This window comes from Opisthocomus hoazin, chromosome W (assembly GCF_030867145.1).
Source record: "Opisthocomus hoazin isolate bOpiHoa1 chromosome W, bOpiHoa1.hap1, whole genome shotgun sequence".
NCBI classification, from domain to species: Eukaryota; Metazoa; Chordata; class Aves; order Opisthocomiformes; family Opisthocomidae; genus Opisthocomus; species Opisthocomus hoazin.
This window is the reverse complement of record NC_134453.1, coordinates 41,160,067-41,181,013: the sequence shown is the minus strand read 5'-3', so window position 1 is coordinate 41,181,013 and position 20,947 is coordinate 41,160,067. Positions and strand designations below refer to the sequence as shown.

The following is a 20,947-nucleotide window of genomic DNA, read 5'->3' as shown; positions in this document are numbered from 1 at the left end:
CACAGCTATGGCTGTCTCGACAAGCTCCGAGCCGCCACAAGCGGCTCCGCTGGAGTCGATCTGGCCGTGGGACAAGACATCACTATAGAAGATGATAAGGTGCATGTCGTCCCCTCGGTAGCCACAGGACCTTTAGGTCATGGGCTGAGTGCATTGTTGGTGGGGCGATCCTCTGCATCTAGACAGGGAATTTTTGTCCTACCGAGGGTAATTGATGCAGATTTCACAGGTCCAATAGGGATTATGTTAAAGGTATTCACGCCACCATTAACCATCAAACGAGGCAGCAAGGTTGCCCAACTGATTCCTTTTATTGCTCAGGTCCCCCCAGCTGACCCTAACTATAGGGGAAGTGACGCCTTTGGCTCAAGTGGACCCCCCTTGGTGGCATTCGTACAACCTCTCTCCATAGAACAGCCCATAAGAAAGATCAGTATTAAAGGACCGAACGGCATTGTACTAAAAGACCAGGAAATGTTGTTAGACTCCGGAGTGGATGTTACCATAATCCCGAGGGCCCAATGGCCGGAGTCATGGCCATTGATGGTAGTGTCGGGCATGGTGACAGGAATCGGTGGTGCAGCAGCGACACAAATGAGTACTGCGTTCATTACCTTTGTAGACCAAGATGGTAAGTTGCTGGCACAAGCACGTCCTTATGTCTTGAATACTACTATCTGGCTATTAGGCAGAGATGTATTATCACAATGGGGTTGTGTCATTCAGGCGCCTTTTTGACAGCGGCCATTGAAACGAGCGCATCCAGGCCTACACTGAAGCTCACGTGGTTGACAAAAACGCCGATCTGAGCGGACCAATGGCCGCTGTCTACTGAAAAGCTCGCCCATCTCCAAGAATTGGATGAACAAGTGAAGTTGGGGCACTTGGTCCCGTCCACTAGTCCTTGGAATACTCCTGTGTTTACCATTCAGAAAAAGTCCGAAAAATGGAGACTCTTACAAGACCTAAGAGCAACCACCGTGTGGACCAACTAGTGACAGCCACTCCCATACAACTGTCCACAAGCTTTGATGCTGCACGAACAGCGCATGATTTTTTCCATCAGTCTGCGGCGGCGCTGCAAAGACAGTTTTCATTATCTAAAGCAGATGCGCGTGCTATTGTTGCAGCCTGCCCTGACTGTGCGAGACTCACTCCTATACAGGATGGTGGTGTAAATCCTCGAGGTCTACAGCCCAGACAACTTTGGCAAACCAATGTGACTGAGTTCCCCCAGTTTGGGCATTTGAAGCACATCCAGGTCCCTGTTGATACGTGTTCGGCTGCCATCTGGGCAACAGCAGCTACTTCTACCAATGCCAAAGCAACCCAACGACATTGGGCGCAAGCCTTTGCTGTGTTGGGAGTACCTGAACAAATTAAAACTGATAATGGCCCAGCCTGCAGGTCTCAGGTGGTGGCCCGTTTCCTTCAGCGGTGGGGTGTCAAGCATGTACGGGGCATCCCGTACACAGATGTTGAGACCCGGCACACGTTCTTCTAACACAGCCTGAACAGCATCATTTTTACTCCCTTTGTATTCAATGTGGAGGTGCCCTCCCAAAAAAATTGTTTCTCCAGCTCATCTTTTCAAGTGTGTACAGGGAAGTAAATAATGCATATGAAGTTTCCAGCTGAAGACTAGAATGAAGGTGTGACAACCTCCACCACATCTCTGGTGTGACAAAAGTGATCCATCATAAGACGTCCACTACAGAAAGTATACTACTACCTGCTGAAGAAGTTATGCTTCCATGCTTTGAGCATGAATAGAAAAAGCTTTAGCTGGAGCAAGAGATCACGGGGCCAAGTTGGCTATAAGTACCTTTATAAAGTATATGTTTGCGTCCCAATATGGTGTACATCAATGGCTGAACATTTTCATTACTATGAATGCAATCTTAAATCAAAGCCAAGTGGTCAAAGTACACTCACTGATCCTTAGAAGATATGGGTGAGGCAGAGGCACACCTTGTGTTACAACATGACTTGGCATGTCACAGCTGCTGCGTAAGCGGTTACTATATGAGACTTCAAGAACAAGTCTGTCACAGTCCTGTAAAATTCTCTTTAGGAAATATCCAAAGTGGCATGATTTTTGAAGGTGTGATTTGTGCTAACGCTGTTTTCATGCAGACGCTAAGAACTTGTAATCTCTGGAAAAAAATTAGATGTTTTTCGTTTGTAGTCTATGGTTTACTCTGACAATCTCCCAATCCATGCTCAGCACATATTTGGTTTGAGAAATACTCCACTGTAGTAATTTCAAGAAGTTGCTTAGTTTAATACTGTAAGAACAAAGTTCCCCCTTGAAATGGGGGAAAGACAAATACATTGCTAAGACTGAAATAAACATTAATATCTTTATCAATGATCTGGATGAGTGAACTGAATGCTCCCTCAGTAAGTTTGCAGATGACACCAAGTTGGGCGGGAGTGTTGATGTGCTTGAAGGTAGGAAGGCCCTGCAGAGGGATCTGGACAGGCTGGATTGATGGGCAGAGGCCAGTTGTATGAGGTTTAACAAGGCCAAGTGCCGGGTCCTGCACTTGGGTCACAACAACCCCATGCAACGCTACAGGCATGGGGAGGAGTGGCTGGAAAGCTGCCTGGCGGAAAAGGACCTTGGGGTGTTGGTCGAGAGCCGGCTGAACATGAGCCAGCAGTGTGCCCAGGTGGCCAAGAAGGCCAATGGCATCCTGGCTTGTATCAGGAATAGTGTGGCCAGCAGGAGTAGGGAGGTGATCGTGCCCCTGTACTCGGCACTGGTGAGGGGTCTGGAGAACAAGTCTTATGAGGAGCATCTGAGGGAGCTGGGGCTGTTTAGTCTGGAGAAGAGAAGGCTGAGGGGGGACCTTATTGCTCTCTTCAACAACTACCTGAAAGGAGGCTATAGCGAGGCGGGTGTTGGTCTCTTCTCCCAAGTAACTAGCAATAGGATGAGAGGAAATGGCCTCAAGTTGCATCAGGGGAGGTTTAGATTGGATATTAGGAAAAATTTCTTTGCTGAAAGGGTGGTCAGGCATTGGAACAGGCTGCCCAGGGAAGTGGTTGAGTCACTATCCCTGGAGGCATTCAAAAAACGTGTAGACTTTTTTCATTGAGGTACTGTTACAACATCCAGCAACAGGATGCAAGTGTTCATATGGTGCGAATGCCACATTCATAAGCTCTACCACCAACTCATGACAAGTCGCAACAGATTGCAAATCCAGCTTCACTGTAGGATTACAGAAAAAAGAATCTTCCCTTCTGTGTGGAGGGTTTCAGTGCAAGATACAGAAAGCTTTACGGGAGACTGGCATAAATGGAAAAGTCAGAATGAAAATCTCACTCTATTAAAAGGTGTGGCAGCACGCCACAATAAGTTATGGCAGTCACAAAGCAAGCAAAAGCAAGCAGAAGCAGCAGCAGAAGCACTTTAATGGTTAATCATAACATTTTTATGTCCCCTTGTCCCCCACCCCCAGAGTCTCATTGGTGAGGGTCTTTTGGCATGTAGCTCCTTTGTTCTGATTGGTCATCATGCATCCGTTCACTCGACCTTCACGCTTATCAAAGAGTTGGATTTTCCCATCCTGTTTCTTTGTTCCTTTCCTCCTGTTTTTCAACCACAGGTGCACAAAATAATTAACTTATAGATATGGCTCTATTCCATCAAGACCATCAAGGCCGCCCGCGGCCCAGCCAATTCCCACAAAAAGGAAAAAAAATACTCATGGCAAATTAGAGTCTCACAGTCAGGCCATTTCTTACAATTAAGAGCAAACACTTGGGACTTAATATCCCAAGGCAGCAAGGGCGTATAGCACAGCAGCCATACACTAAGACTTGAAATGTGTAGTTAAGCTCTTGTATCTGATCCTTAAGCTAAGCACATGCACAGGCTTAGAGCATCCAAGCTGCTATTATAATACCACACAAGGTAAAGTTCTGTAAGCCAAAAGATGAACACTGTCAGAAAAGATGAGGTTGACAAGCACATGACTTCAGTTGATGCCACAGTAGACAAAAAAACCCCTGGTGACCACAAGTTTATTCCTCAGCTTTAAAAAGCTTATTTTTAAATGCACATTTAGTTGCACCTTCCTTCTCCTGTTTATTTTACATGGGGGGGGGGGGGGAGGAATGCAGATGCATTAACAGTTCCTAGTCACAGTACTTCCAATCTTGTGGGAATATTCTATATCAACGAAGGTCATGATGTCCTTGAGAGCTTCTGAACAAGTGAAAAATAAGGACGCTATCAGTTGCAACAGAGGACTTTGGCAGAACGCCCAGAGCAAACAAAGGAGAAATCATGCACAGCTAAGCTAGCCAGTTGAATGTTTAGAATAGGCGTGTGAACAATGTATGTTAACCAATAAGCATTTGAGTTGGAGCATGTGGAGAGCTTTGTAAGGGTGTAAAACGCAGCTTTCTGATAAATAAAAGGTCTTTGATTTGGATATCGGAGTCCGTGTCGTCAATCTCCTTACAATCCTAGTATTCTTAACATAAGGGGAAGAGGGTTTATGTTAAAATAGTGATTGTTGCTTTATGCATTTTGTATTCCACCTTTACATCAGAAAAGATGGAGGGGTTGAACAAAGTTTCCATATGGCTACTCCAGTCTAGACTTCTGTTTTTATTACACCTATGCTAAATGTGTTTCTGCAATAAATACTGTTGAGTGCAATGGAAGTTCAAAATATGCTCAGTTAATCATGGCAAATAGTTCTTTCCAACCAAGGTTTTTTTTTTAACCTCACAAACCCATTAAACAGGCTGCAGATGCTTGAGTGAGTTCCTTGTGTTAGGATACAGCACAACATTTAAAACTCAGCTTAGCCCCATACGATTAATACTTTAATTTATATACACTTTATGACATATCACCACTTAGATCAACAAATTTGTCATCCCTCTTGACCAAGTCATCTTCATCTTCCAAGTCTTTCCAGGTGCTAGTGGGTAAAGCTGGTTTGATAGACTGTCTCTGAAGTAAAGCAAATGGAAACAAGGATGACAAATGGGCAGAATTTCTCAGCATTGGAACAGCATGCACGTCTCCGAAAATAGCTCGACTATGTCCTTCATCCATTTTCACCTGCAAGCTTTGCACTTCCTCCATCAAGTACAAAATCTTGGCAGCTGTGACTATTGTACCACCACCATGAAGCTGTGCCTCAGGAATCCGTCAAAAATACCATTGTGCCCAGAGTTTGATTTCAGGGCCATCAATGCGAGGTAACAGAAGACCATGATAGTCAATGGGTTTTCTATGCCAGCTATCATAACATTCTCCGAAGCTATTAGGAGGTTCATCTGAAAAATTTATGAACTTGCCAATTCTTTTACCGAGAGTGTTTTTAATTAAATTATGTTTCCTCCCTGAACAATCCCCTCTTTGGAGAAGATTTTGTTTGTGTCAATGGCAAAGAAAGATGCCGTTGAAAGCAAAGAAAAATATACTGAGATAAATACTGATGGGACTTTAAAAAACATGTTAAAAGAAAAACATAACATGTATTCAGAAAATACTTACAAGCGACAAAGTCACATAAACACAGCCACTGCTTTGTTATATAGTCTAAAACTGTTACTCTTCAATGGCTAATACACTGTCCTGGGTTTGGCCAGAACAGGGTTAATTTTCACCGGACTCCAGGAAGGGGCACAGCCGGGGGGTGGGGGCTGACCCCACCTGGCCAAACAGAGCCCGGTGTTCCATACCATGTGACGTCACACTGGGTTCCGGTGGTGGGGGGCGGTGCGGCGGGAAGGCACTCGCGGCTTGGGCGGGCGCAGCGCCGGTCCGGTTTCGGGAGAGCGGCTGTTGTACGGTTCGTGGTTGTGTTTTCTCTTTATTTGTATCGTTGTTGTTCCTGTTTTCCCTCTGTTTGCTGTTCTGTTAAACTGCCCTTATCCCGACCCACCAGTTTCTGCCTCTTTCTTTTCATTCTCCTCCGCACGCCGGCGGGGGGAGGGGCGGCCGCGTGGCGCTTTTGTTGCCGGCGGCTGCCGAAACCAAAACATACACCAAATATTTCACACAGCGTAATTAGTACTCCAAGACACCTTCCCTGCACTGTAACTACAGGAATGAAGTAACAACGAATAAAGCATTTTTCTTTGAAAAAGAAGAATTCTTTGCATGCATTCAAGTATTACATACTTCCATGTTTAGTTTAAGCTAGCCACACAAATCAAGGAGCACTTGATTTAGAAGTTTTTATCCAATGGTTCCTCATTGCTTTCTACCACATAAGAGTTCCCTAATTAAAGCTGTAGATCATACTGACAGTGTCTCACCTGAGCGTGCTTTGTACAGAACAGAATTTAACCAAAACAGAGAAATTACAATTGAAAAAGGTTACCCCAAACAAAACTTCTTACTGAATTTGTGCTACTTTCCAGTAATGAGGTGGTCCACTCATAATCCTCAATATCCTGGACAGGTTTTTTTTGTCATTGTTGTTGGTTTGCCCTGCACTCTCCCCTCAGTACAGGAAAGACATGGACCTGTTGGAGTTGGTCCAGAGGATCACAAAAATGGTCAGAGGGACGGAACACCTCTCCTATGAGGAAAGGCTGAGACAGTTGGGGTTGTTCAGCCTGGAGAAGAGAAGGCTGCGGAGAGACCTTATTGCAGACTTTACTTAAAGGGGACTTATGAGAAAGGTGAGGACAGACTTTTTAGTAGGGCCTGTAGAGACAGGACAAGGGGTAATGGTTTTAAACTACACGAGGGTGGATTCAGACTAGATATAAGGCAGATTTTTTTTTTTTTTTTTTTACAATGAGGGTGGTGAAACACTGGAACAGGTTGCCCAGAGAGGTAGTGGAGGCCCCGTCCTTAGAAACATTCAAGGTCAGGTTGGACGGGGCTCTGAGCAACTTGATCTAGTTGAAGATATCCCTGCTCATTGCAGGGGGGTTGGACTAGATGACCTCTAGGGGTCCCTTCCGACCCAAACCATTCCATGATTCTAAAATGCATACACACACCCCAATTATACTCAACAAAATTAAGGAGGCAATTATAAGCCTGCTATGTATTTCAGTTAGGTACTCCGTAGAACAACAAAATAAACTCACTTCAAACATGTCAATGCTTCAAACATGTCAATGCAACTCACCTGGATGTTAAGTCCCATGAGGAAGTTATCACTGCACTTGCACAAAAGTATGAATTAAAAAACCACAAACAAAAAACTTAAGTTCACAGCTATGCACAGCAAGAGTAAAACCGATTTATAACTGAGGTGAGTGAAAATTACATTCTTAAGACCCAGGTGAGTCTGAGGTGTACATGTTTTTTGTCAATTAAAACTTTGCACTAATGCTTCCACTGTAAGTACATTTGAAGTATGACTGAGTTGTGCAAAATATATTTATCATTTCAAAAATACAAGTTAAGTAGCACATATCTTGCTTTGAGTCATACAGTTTTCCATTGACTTTTATCTGATTTTGGCTTCTCTGCATAAAGAGGGTTGTTCAGGAAATCCTGAGCCTTGGGGTCAAACTGCACAGACCAGTCCCATGCAGTAAAAAATCTGAAAGGACTGCTTTGTGTTTTGAGGCTTTCACCAGTCTGCCAAAACAAACAGGTCACAGTTAAGACTTCTAGAAAGGAAATCTGACCAAGTCAAGGTGAAATTAAGAAACTGGCTTTTCATAGAAGAGGCCACAGAGTTGCAACAACAGTCATGATTTTTATGTATTCGTTAGCTAAACAACATTATTAGATGCGAGTACAGACATGAAGCATATCCATATAGTATTTTTCTGTAACTTCAGACAGTATTTCATTTCAACAGTGCAATTAGCACCAAGAATGCCTTTCACAGTTGAAAATGAGATTAAATAATCTGAGGAAAAAACCCAAAGTTTTGAAAATTGGGCAACAGACACTTGAATTCTTCAAATGCAGGGGGCAGGATTGTGGAATAAACCTCTCCAAACTTCAAAAAGTTAACTGCTGTTATCCAGTGCTACCGATTTAAATTTTATGATCAGCACTTTATTTATATGCAAGACCGTGATCTTCACTATTTTTTTTAGACTCTGCAGCCTTGCAGAGCATACTCCCATTGCTTCTAGCTTTTTAGGTTAGAGAAAAGCATGAACCAAATGTAAATCAGCATTCAGGAAAGACTGATTTTGGAATAAACAGAATATACTATACAAGAATTTTGTAGATAACTTATTATGCAAGACACCAGGATATTCTTAAGTTAAGGAGCTCCATTTTCATTGAAGAGCAATAAACATGAACCCGTAGACACACATTAGAAGTAATATATTCCTGAGTTATTTTACTTTTGTCATCACAAACTCCAAAGTCCTGAACTTGACTCCTTATACCCAAAGTTGCACTCATTCACCCTTCAAGGCATCACCCTTCAAATAAGCATGGAAAAACGTGCTACTAGGGCATTTTTTTTTTGAGTGTTCCTTGCTTGTTGGTCAAACCTGTTCTCCAACACATTGCATCTACAAAATAACAAACCCTTACCATATTAGTGTCTTTTTGATGTTGTGAGTTGATGAAGAAAGTGGCACACAGAGGCTGTCTGACAAGACAGTTAAGTAAGTTTCTGTGAACTCAAATGCTGGAGGATACTGTTGTACCAACTGCCAAACAGTTTAGCAAATCAGAAAAACAGGAGCCTAAATAAAGAAAATATTGCATCAGTTCCAGAAAAAATATGTTCTGCAATGCCAACTTTATTTTATAGTATTTACCATCTCCAAATACAGATATTAAGGACAGCAAAGCTGGTGTACTACAGAACTGCTGCATATAACTTTGGCTGAATTCTGAAGTATCATCTGAGCTACCCTTGGCCAATTGTTGACAGAAGATATCAACGCTTTCTCATCAGAATTTGCACACAATAACTTGCTATGAAAGTTGCTGCTATGCAGCCTTTTAAAGTTGTCAAAGCAAAACCAGTTTATAGCTATTCTTGTCAAAAACTAATCAGTTTACACTTATGATTTCCATTCTGTGTAGTGATGTGATCTATTCCCAAAATACAAAGTGGAGAAGTGAGACTGCACCATTTAGCAAGACAGTATAAAGTTAAACTCTAGATGTGACAAGAATATGCAATTCACTTGAGTTATTTCTATGGATGCTACCATTTAGACCATAAAAACACAGTTTAAAAGGATACAAGACACATGTCTTTCAAAAGACTACAAAATTGAATGGGAAATTTTACATTTGTTCTTTTTAGTTATAAATACATTACTGAACTCTAAACAGCAAAACATCACCGTACAAAACATCAACCCATAAAACAAAAGATCCTCAGAGTAATTAGAACTTATGGACTGACATCTAAATTCCTCCTTATGCTGAGTAAGCTTTTAAAGAGTATGTAAGGAAAGTAATAAAAAAATCATACCTCCTCTTTTCCACTTTTATGTAAGTGGTTACAATGATTCAAAAAGCCATGTCCTCCAATTACCCACTCCTTCTGAATAAGGCTCTGAAACCCTGACTTTGTTCCGCTGTATTAATCCATCATCACTTGAACAAGACTGGAGATTACACAGCACAGATCAGTAGCACTCTTCTACAGAACTGAACAGAAACCACATTGTCTACAAAGCCATTCCTAAAACTTTGGGTAAGAAAGAAAAGAATTGCTAGCTTCACATAAACAAAATTGTATTTCAAGCTCTGAGAAGCTCGCAAATTCTTACAAGTGTTATACCATCAGAGAGAGGTTAATCCATGTTTCCAATACTTTCTGTGAAAACTTAAGGTTTCTTGTACACTTATACTAGCATAATACTTTGACAATAAAACCGCAAAAAGCAAACTTTTGCTACAACCGTGATGCCTACACCTTTCAGTCTCCCACAGTCTGCCCCTCCTGTCCCATGCTACCAGGTCAGTTATCCACCCTTACCCTTCCTATCCTGCATGCACCTTTTCACAAGGTGCGAAACTGCCTCTGCATGCAAGATGCATTCTTCACCCTTCAGGTGCCTTCTAGAAACATCTCCTCCCCATGCCAGGTTTCTCAAATGGCGGGGGGGGGGGGGGGGGAGGAAAAAACCCCAAACCTAAATCACTAATTAAAACATAGCTTAATGGTTAACATTAAGTTTGGCAATCCATGTGATTACTTAATCTACAAAAATAAACTGCTCTGTGTGTACAACAAGCATATTCTTTTGTGGTGAATGACTTCACGGACCCCAATCTTGTGCTCGATCAGAATTCTTTTATTGCTCAAGGGAATACCTTATATACTAATACAATAGTTACTAGAGCCAGTCAGCTTTGGATTCGTGGCTTTGCGAATTCCAGTTCACGTTGCTGTTTTCCAGGATCTTTTGCAGCTGGATGTGTGAAAACAGCTTATCTCCTGAGAACAGAGAAGGGAGGCACAGGACGTGCTGATCTTTCAGGGTCATGAGACAGTGCTGTTCTGTCTCAAATTATATGGTTTCCCACATTTCCCCCTTTTTTGTTTAGCCAGACTCTGTTGATGATAAGAGCTGACATAATTCGGCCTTCAGCTTGCTACCACTTTCTCAGAGGCCCACACAAACTACAATACTAAAAACAGACATAAGAACATAAATGCTAATAGAAGATATAGAGATGTGAAGTGCATACCATAAACAGTCAGGTATAAAGAAAGATCTAATTAGCCTGAGAATGATACATATTGATGGCAAATCTGTTACCTAACATATGGGTGTAGATTGATTAACTTGCATCCAATTTTCTTTCTGTGTAGATGGTGGGATCCAAGTACCGCCTGACCACAACATAACATTATTGCCAATTGGAGGGGATGCATCCCACTATGTCAGGAGTCAATATAATAGTGGATCAATGATATAAGCTCAGTAAATTTGCACTTGGGTTATAGGTATATGTTGCGGCGGCGTCTAGGACTCGACCAATATGATCCATAACAGTCAACTTTATTAGCACATAATCTGGATTATATAGACAGCACACGATTATGATTAGTCACTATACATAAACACTTGGTACAACACTCAGCTATGATTGGTCACTATGCATAAAATATCTATCAATAAAACGTCCCGGTTACATAAGCAGTACTCAAACTATGATTGGTCATTATTCATAGAACGACTGTTTACCTGCAGCGGGCCTGAGAATGACTGTCTTTCCCACAGCCAGCCTGAGAAAGGCCTTGAGGCCTGTGCTGCTTGAAGCCTGTGCTGCTACAAACCAATCAAGTCCATATTCAGAGTGTCTGGGTTGCTCACAATATGTCCCTGTTCTTCCAGAAACCCCACAAATCCCTCTTTTTGCTTTTGAGCAACCCAGATACCGTTAAACATCTTCTTAACCACCTTTATGGCACAACTTATCAAACATCCAAAAATGCATAGCATGATCAGAGTCGTAATCAACATCGCTATTCCCTGTTTGACCAGATCCAATACCCACTGATGCCCAGGTGACTGAGCCAGTCTGTCAGTCTTGACTCTACCTTTATAGCGTTCAAATTTTTGCGTAGCTCACTCAATTGTTAATGTATCGATTTTGAGTGGTCACACAAACTCATACAACACAATCCTTCAAAATCTTCACACTCATGTCCTTGTGCTAAAAGCAAAAATCAATTGCCACGTGATTTTGTAAAGTTGCGTGTTTAACCAAATCAACATCTGAAGACAAACTACTTAAGGCCTAAGAAGTAACATTAGTCTTCTTGGTTAACCCATATCCCAATTTCTTCGGGGTAGCTAGAGCCTGAAAGGCTGCAATCCTGGGAGCTAAAAATGATGTAAAGATTATTTCACCACTATTCCAAAATCTGATGTTGCCTTTGCAATTTGAGGTAAAAGCATGAATTGCTCTCTTCCCTCGGTATTGTGTATTTCGGTGGCCAATTATCATGATCTGATTTGGTGTTAAAAGCGTTTATCTCCCTAGACTACAGGGACCTTCCTTTATATGGGATGGGATGGACGGCTAAGCATGGTCCCTACAAATGATAAATGCTCTATGGGGTAAAGCAAGTGGTTGATTAATCAATTTAGATATGCTCAATGTATTAACGCTCCATGCATGTGTTTGATTTCTGCCTGTATAGCTAAAAAACAAAACAAAAATCCTTTGGTATGGAGTCAGGTAACTCTTTCTCTTGAGGCTCTAACTGGGCCAACGGCAGATGAACCGTCCATAGGTCCCACATATCAGTGACTGTGCCATCGTTCGGGGGGACCACACTGGTCAGTGCCGATGGTACGGGCCATGCATCTAAAGGGACACCGACAAGGCATGTGGGAAAAGGGGGTTCCCTGGAGATGCAATGGACAGGCAAATCGAATCTGGTCTTGTCAGGACTGCTAGCGTGACCCACACACTCATTTTGGTTGTGGTGGTACCCATACTGCTTGCATACACCCAATCAAGCTTAAGAGGATCATTATCATTTCCATCTTATATACCGGTCTGTGTTACAGCAAAACAGCAGATTGAATAGATCTTACTTACGATATCGATTCTTTTACAGCGAATGCACAATGGTGTTAAGGTGCGATTCAGATAAATGTGTTGATTACCATTAAAATAAATCAAACACCTTTTGCGAAATATACAATGTGTGATAATATATCCATAATAGCGCTTACAGACTAAACATATAGACACCTGCGGCCTAGTGAGGCCTGATACACAACTCCTTACAGTCTCAAACGAATCACTTGCTATCAAAGAGTGTGTTATCACTCAAAATGTCTTCTGACGGTTCAGCAGGTGCTTCAGAGTCTTTTGTTGTTGCCTGTTGTTTGTCTAGCGCCGGCTTAATGCACTTTGCTGGGAACCATTTAGGTCCTACATCTGTGGAAACACAAGCATACCCATGCCCCCACATTAATAGTTCCCATGGCACTGTCCAAGCTCCCGACTGCAAATCCCGTGCCAGCACCTTTGCCTTAGGCCGTATATCAGCATTCTGTAATGACAGAAAATGAATTAGGATAGGAGGCGATTCTCGACACCCCGGAAGCGTTAGGTGGTTCCAGCTGAACACGACTTTGTGCAAATGGTCATGTACTCGGACATTAGTTCCTGGGAACTTTTTATCCCGATCAGGCAGCTACTTGCACGAGGATCTCTGTTTTACTTTTGTCCAATCCGTAGTCAACTTACACGCCAGGTCAGCCGATGAGGTTGCTGCTGCTGATGAGAGCTGACATAATTTTGGCCTTCAGCTTGCTACCACTTTCTCAGAGGCCCACACAAACTACAGTACTAAAAATAGACATAAGAACACAAATGCCAATTGAAGACATAGAAATGTGAAGTGCATACCATAACCTGCTGGGTATAAAGAAAGATCAAATTAACTTGAGAATGATACATACTGATGGTAAATCTGTTACCTAGCATATGGGTGTAGATTGATTTACTTGCATCCAGTTTTCTTTCTGGATTTACTTGCATCAAATTTTCTTCCTGTGTGGATGGTGGGACTGAAGCACCACCTGACCACAACATATCATTATTGTCAGTTGGAGGGTATGCATGTCACCGCATCAGGTGTCAAAATAACAGTGTATCAATAATATGAGCTCAGTAAATTTGCACTTGGGTTATAGGTATACTTATCACACATACAAACATCCCTAACATTCAGTACTGGCTAACCATATTAATCACCTAGCAACTCATTAATCTTGTATAGCTAAAATTAATGTATATAAAAGCACAAAGCTGCAAACATCAGCACATTTAACCCCTGTTGCATCAAATGATTGCAGAGTCCTGATAAATCAGAGTCCAAACACAAAAGTCTAAAGCCAAAAAAAGAAAACCAGAAAATAATCAATACCTGCAGAACTTATTCCAAACCGAAGGACACAAAACCTGTTACTTAGTCCAGACAAATCCATTAGGTCACAGAAACCAAATAAATCCATCAGATCACAGAAATACAAACACTGTAACATAAAACCACACGTTCATGGTCGCGACCACACACACACACATAGGCACACCAAGTTTTCAGCACAAATCCAAATATTGCAAAGACAGGACTTACAATATTATTCAACATTTAGAGGACAAATTCCCAAGCCTCAGTTTCAGGAAGAGTACTCTCTTTTCAGTTCTAGTTTAGGAAGGGCGTTTTCCCTTCTCCTCAGGGATATAGCCTAATGTTGAAGCTTTCACTACGACTAACAGGCAGGCAACAAGAAACAATACTGGAAGAATGCCTTTGCCTTATTAATGGTTCCTGCTCATAACTTTTTGGTCCAGGTTCTCCCCGAGAATCCCTCGGTGCCAGCTGGAGGTCCTGTGATCCCTCGGCCCATTGATGTTCAAGAGCAGGGTCCTACCTGGGTACCCAAAATCTGTTACTAGAAAGCAGCAAAATAATTAACTCTCTAAAACTTAATTTTGGAGTTCTAGAAAGCAGGCATTCTTTATTGCAGTACTGAACGCACAGGGAATAGTTCTACCCAAATGTGTGTACCGAAAAGACACTCCTACTAAATATTTATGCCATGTTAACACACATAATCATTACATTTCCGAGAAGTGGTTAATATTTTCGCGGCCATGTGATACCAAAAGATCCATTCCAGAGTCTTCAACTCCTGCGCATCAGCACATCACCGACCTAAAAGAGGATAAGGCTGGAAAACAAAAAACCTCACAAATTATATACAAATTTGTTGGTAAATTGACATTAATTCTGGAGGTAAAGGCAATTGCAATTCTATCTGAAACCTTTTGTAGAACAGTTTTTGCTTTTGGCATTGATCTTTGGGAAAATAATAAATCTGAGTCCTTTTTAACAAAGTAAATAGAGGGGACAACTCTTCAGTCGTAATGTCAATATTTTCACCTTTCAACAGAGTGAATAACATCATCTAGATAGACCATCTGCAGTAATTGAATTATACACACTTTTTCCCAACCAAGGTGTTGAATGTCAGAAAGATGATTCTCGCCGCGCCGCTTGTGGGTTAGGCCGGGCCAGGCTGGCACGCTGGGCTCGGCAAGGGGGATGCGGGCTGCCCGGGGGTGGGGGGGGGGCCGTGTGTCTAACCAGGTGTAAGGTTTGCTGACCCGTCCGATGCGGTGGCTGCTGGCGCGGCGGCTGTACTGCATCTGAGGGACTGTGCAGTTTTATGTTGGAATTCACCTTGTTTTGATCTCAGGTTGGGTATGTCAATTGCTGTAGAGGGACTGAAGGAAGGGGTTAAAAGGGATTTTAATAGAAGTGGCATTATCTAATAGTTGCTGTGCATTTAAAAAACTGATAGTGCTTATCTATTGTCTAAATTAACTGAAGCAGAGAGTCTTGCATCTCCATACAAAGGGGTTGGTTCCTGATAGGGGCTGGGAGTCACCTAGAACCGGTCAAGACCGACCCTACTGTATGGATGGGAGCCAGGAGAGAGCTGAGTTTATGCAGAAACAAAGGTCAATCAGCAGACACCATGATGAAGAGGATGGGCCTTCATCTTGGGACCCCCGACGACCAACACTAGGAGGCACTGCGTGGGTGCAACTGGGAGGAGTATATGGAAATTATTTCTTGGAACTGATTTTGATATGCAATGAGGATAGATGCATATGTATAGGTGTATTGGGAAATATAATGTATATGCAATATTTGATTGTATAAATTGAAGAGACACGTTGCTGCTCGGCGTGCACGACTTTGGTGGGACTACCCCCCGTGCTGCCCGGTGCCGAATAAATAAACATACCTACTTTACAATCTTGCAGATTGTGGAGTCTGCTTTCCGCACGTCAGTTTTGACGAGCCAGGCAGGAGATCTCTACTCGACTGTGGGAGCGACTGCGGAGCGGACGCTCCTAGGCGCGCCCCAGGCACTTTCCTCGGAGGAGCCTCCGCTGCCGGCCGCTCACCTGGAGAGCAGACAACAACCTCCTGAAGCCGTGGATATAAATGGTATGTTTTGTAGGGAAGGGCCTGTAAGTCGTACGCGTGGCTGGGGCTGCTGGTAAATCGCATTGAGACATCTGGCGTGCAGCATAATCCCCGTGGGGAAAGGGTACCCTGGTAAGGAAGGGGGGGTTGCTGACCGATAGAGCGGCCGCTAGCGATCTTGAGGGTAGATCGAGCAAACCCGAGGTTACCACTGCATCCCAGTGTTGGGAGCCAGGACGGACCTGCTAATGTTTGGAAGGGTAAGTGGACCTCCGCACAATTGTGTTCAGGTGGTTTTTGTATGAATGCTAACCTCTGCACAATTGTGTTCGGGTGGTTGTGTATAGAAGAAGCAGGAGAAGGGTAAGCGGACCTCCGCGCAATTGCGTTCGAGTGATTTTTATATGAATGCTAACTGTAACTGCGTTCGAGTGGTTTTTGTATAAATGCTAACTGTAACTGTGTTTGGGTGGTTTTTGTATGAATGTTAACTGAAGTGATAATGTTATAATTTGAATACCCAGGGATTTTACGTTAAAAGTTTTGTCTTTGTGCGTGTGTATGTGTGGTTGAGACACAGCATTGCGGTGAAGTGAGTGGGAGTTCCGATCTTGCGGTTCCGTAACTCCGCGAGGAGCACGGCCAGAGACGGACAAAGTGCCTGGAATAATTATAAAGCTTGTAAATCTTTTAATGTGCAACTTGGGCTGCGGTAGTACCTAATCACTCTCCTAAGTGACGGGGAACGGAAACTGGTTAATTATTAAAGTGGCAGAGCAAAAGAAATCACTCCTTAGGTGGTTTGGGCTCGAACCTTGGGAGTATTTGGATGAGGGGGGGGAACTGGATACAAAGGGAAGAAGAGAGATTTTGTTTTAAAGGGGCATATGTGACTCCCACAGGGTGGAAAGTAGCCTTAGATTGGGAAAAACCTCCAGAAATCCTTAAAAGTCCTGGGGTTGGTGGGAAAGCAGGAATAATTCCCTGCTTCGCATGTGGGCTAGCTCCTAGATTATATAAGAATTGGCACCAAGCTTGGGTCCGTTTGAAGTGTAAATCTTGAGATAGGAAGTGGTACTGTGTATCTAGGAGGCGAGGAGCGTAGTGTCCTAAGTGCCTTCCCCAGACCCCACGGTTTTATAGTTGGGAAAGAACTCACCAAGAAATTGAGGTAGTGAAGCTGGTGTCTGGAAGGAAAAAATTGATTCCGGAAATTTGGGATGTGTGGGAGAAAGATTGGGAGGAAACTATAACAAATTGTAAGAAGCAATTCACGTGGAAACTTATTAAAAGAATAGCAAAAGGCAAGTTAAAGGGGCAAGAAGTCACGAAATGGATAACACTCAGGGAGGAATTTTGAAAAAGAGTCCTTTAGGCTGTGTGCTCACTCACTGGAAAGACATTGTTGGGACCGGAGGCACAGAAAGTAAAAGGACCCTTATCAAATATTGCAATCAATGGTGGCCTCTATATAAATTGGAAGATGGGGCCAAGTGGCCATTAAACGGGTCAACAGATTATAATACTCTCTTGCAATTAATGCTGTTTTTGAGGAGAGAAGAAAAATGGGATGAGGTCTCATATGCAAATATGTTTTTCACCCTCCGAAACCATCCGGAGTGACAAAGGGACTGTGGAATGATACCACCACAGGACCCCATGGTACTCGCACTTGAGCGAGAAAATAATAAAGAACTCAGAGGTAAACTGAGGCAGCGTTGTTCCACATGTAGTATTGGGCAAAGATGTACTAATCTAACTGACTTGTTTAAGCCTCCCCCTCGACCACAGGAACAGGATGCGAACTCGGATGAAATCCCCACTCCTCCAGACAGCCCTGTATCTTCCCAGACTAGGATTTTCCCCTCCAAGACCCGAAGTGGGATGCTAACAAGTCTGCTCACATGGAGAGATTGCAGGCATACCAAAAGTGGATTTTTAAAGGAATGGAAAGGGCCATTCCCAGAACCATAAATTGGCCAGCTTTATATGCAGTTAAACAGGGTACTTTCGAGTCTCCATACGAATTCCTGGATCGATTGAGGGATGTAATGCGCCGTAACACACCACTGGACCCTGGGTCACAGGTAGAAATAAAACAACTAGTCTCCCTATTTTTGGGTCAGTCTACGGGAGACATTAGGTGCAAACTCCAGAAGTTGCGTCCTACAGAAGGTAGGAACTTGAAAGTCCTGCTGGATGAAGCATGGAGAGTGTTTAGCAGTAGAGAGGAAGGAACAACAAGAAGTAGAATTTTTGGTTGACATGGGGGCAACATACTCTGTTTTAAATCAAGCCTTGATGCCCCTGGGGAGTGACTATATCATGGTAAAAGGGGCAACTGGCCAAAGTGAAAAGGCATACTTTTGTAAACCTTTGAAGTATAAATTAGGAAAACAATGGGGCATCCACAAATACTTGTATATGCCCAGTTCCCCAAAGGCACTTCTGGGAAGGGATTTGTTGGAACAATTGGGTGCAAAAATTACATTTGAAAAAGGAGAAATTACTCTGGAGGTAAAGGATCGACAACATATCCAGGTACTGAGTCTATTTCTAACCAGTCCTCCCACAGAAGGAGAATTCCTGAGGAGATCCTAAACCGGGTATACCCTGGGGTATGGGCCACTGATGTCCCTGGAAGAGCGAAGAATGCTCCACCCATTGAAGTTAGACTCAAAGAAGGCCGGCAACTGGTAAGAGTTAAGCAATATCCCCTAAAACAGGAAGATAAGAAAGGAATCCGGCCAGAGATAGAAAGATTTTTACAATTAGGATTATTGAAAGAGTGTGAGTCGGATTTTAACACCCCTATACTACCTGTCCGTAAATCTGACGGGTCGTATCAGGTGGTCCAGGATTTGCGAGCCATAAACAAAATAACAGAAGACCTCTACCCAGTAGTAGCAAACCCATATACTTTGTTGACTGTATTGGCTCCCAAATTAGCCTGGTTTACTGTTTTAGATCTGAAAGATGCCTTCTTTTGCCTCCCTCTCCATGAAGCCAGTCAGAAATTATTCGCATTTGAATGGGAGAACCCCAAAAGTGGTCGAAAGACTCAGCTCACTTGGACGGTCCTGCCACAAGGATTTAAGAACAGTCTTACCGTCTTCGGTAATCAACTTGCAAAAGACTTGGAGTCCTGGGAAATCCCGTCTGAAGAAGGGAAATTACTATAGTATGTGGATGACATCCTGATTGCCACCAAAACAGAAGACGGTTGTATCACTTGGACAGTGAGTCTACTAAATTTCTTGGGGCTCCAAGGGTACCGGGTATCTAAAAAGAAGGCCCAGATAATGCAGCGCAAGGTGATTTACTTGGACTATGAGATTAGTGCTGGACAAAGAACTTTGGGACAGGCCCGTAAGGAGGCAATATGCCAAACTCCGAGACCTCAGACACTGAAAGAGTTACGGACTTTCTTGGGAATGACCGGGTGGTACCGGCTGTGGATTTATAATTATGGACTACTTGTTAAACCACTATGTGCACTAACAGCTACTGGACAAAATCACCTTAAATGGAACAAGGAGACCATGCAAGCCTTTGAACTGCTGAAAAGGCTCTGATGTTGGCCCCAGCCTTAGGGCTCCCAGATGTGAGTAAGCCGTTTTTCCTTTTCTCTCACGAAAAGCAGGGGATTGCTCTGGGCATACTAGCACAAGATCTGGGTCCATATCGACGAGCAGTTACCTATCTCTCCAAACAACTGGATGCAACTGTGAAGTGTTGACCTGGATGCCTGCGAGCAGTTGCAGCTGTAATATTAAATATACAGGAAGCCCGAAAATTTACCTTGGGCCAGAAAATGACTGTCTTGGTGTCCCACACAGTATCTACGGTATTGGAAGCAAAAGGAGGACACTGGCTTTCTCCACAAAGATTCCTGAGATATCAGGCTATACTGGTAGAACAGGATGATGTGGAGATTATAGTTACTAACATTGTCAATCCAGCTTCCTTTCTCAGCGGAAACACAGGAGAACCAGTGCATCATGACTGCTTGGAGACCATTGAAGCAACCTATGCAAGTCGCCCGGATTTGAGAGACAGCCCTATGGAGAATGGAGAAAACTGGTTCACAGAGGGAAGCAGCTATGTTCTGAGTGGTAAGAGACACGCGGGGTACGCTATTACCATCAGTCAAGAAATCATAGAGTCAAGACCTTTGCCCATAAACACCTCTGCACAAAAGGCAGAGATAATTGCTTTAACCCGTGCCTTGGAATTGGCCCAAGACAAAGTTGCGAATATGTACACAGACTCGAAGTATGCCTTCGGAGTTGTGCATGCGCATGGAGCTATCTAGAAGGAAAAAGGACTATTGAACTCTCAAGGGAAAAACATCAAACATGCAGAAGAAATTCTGAAACTACTGGAGGCAGTTCAACTCCCCGAGAAAGTGGGAATCATGCATATTAAGGCGCACCAGAAAGTGAGCTCAAAATTGGAAAAAGGAAATGAGCTGGTGGACAGAGAGGCAAAACAGGTGGCTAAAACGGAGGTAAGAACTGAAGGGGCTTTAATCCCTGATGGACGAATCTCCCTAGAAGGTAAGCCAGAGTGTACTGAGGAACGCCAGAAACTTCTCACAGATCTAGAAGGGTCATATAATGAGGATGGGTAGACTCAAACCCCACAGGGAAAACTAATCATTCCCTTCTGTCTGATACGACATTTGATAAAGAAAGATCATAAAAAGGCACTGGGGGACAAAGGCTCTGTACAAACATTTAATTAGAGAGATTGTGACCAGAAACTTATACACCATGGTGAGACAGGTGACTCAGCAGTGTGATCTTTGCCTCCAGACTAATCTGAAAAATAACCCTACACCAGAAATGGGTCAGATTGGAAAAGGTAATGGGCCTGGGCAGCAATGGCAAATTGATTTCACTGAACTCCCAGGAAAAGGGGGGTACCGATATCTATTGGTATTAACCGATACCTTTTCAGGTTGGCCGTAAGCATTTCTGACCAGGACGGCTAAAGCTCGAGAAGTGTAGCCTTTACGTTGCAAGAGTATGGGAGAT

General features: G+C 43.2%; 1 pseudogene; it reads right to left on the bottom strand.

Moving 5' to 3' along the window:
• Positions 1-4,864: 4,864 nt before the first annotated feature.
• LOC142365511 (myotubularin-related protein 12-like) overlaps positions 4,865-20,947 on the bottom strand; it is a 49,637-nt pseudogene continuing 33,554 nt past the window's right edge.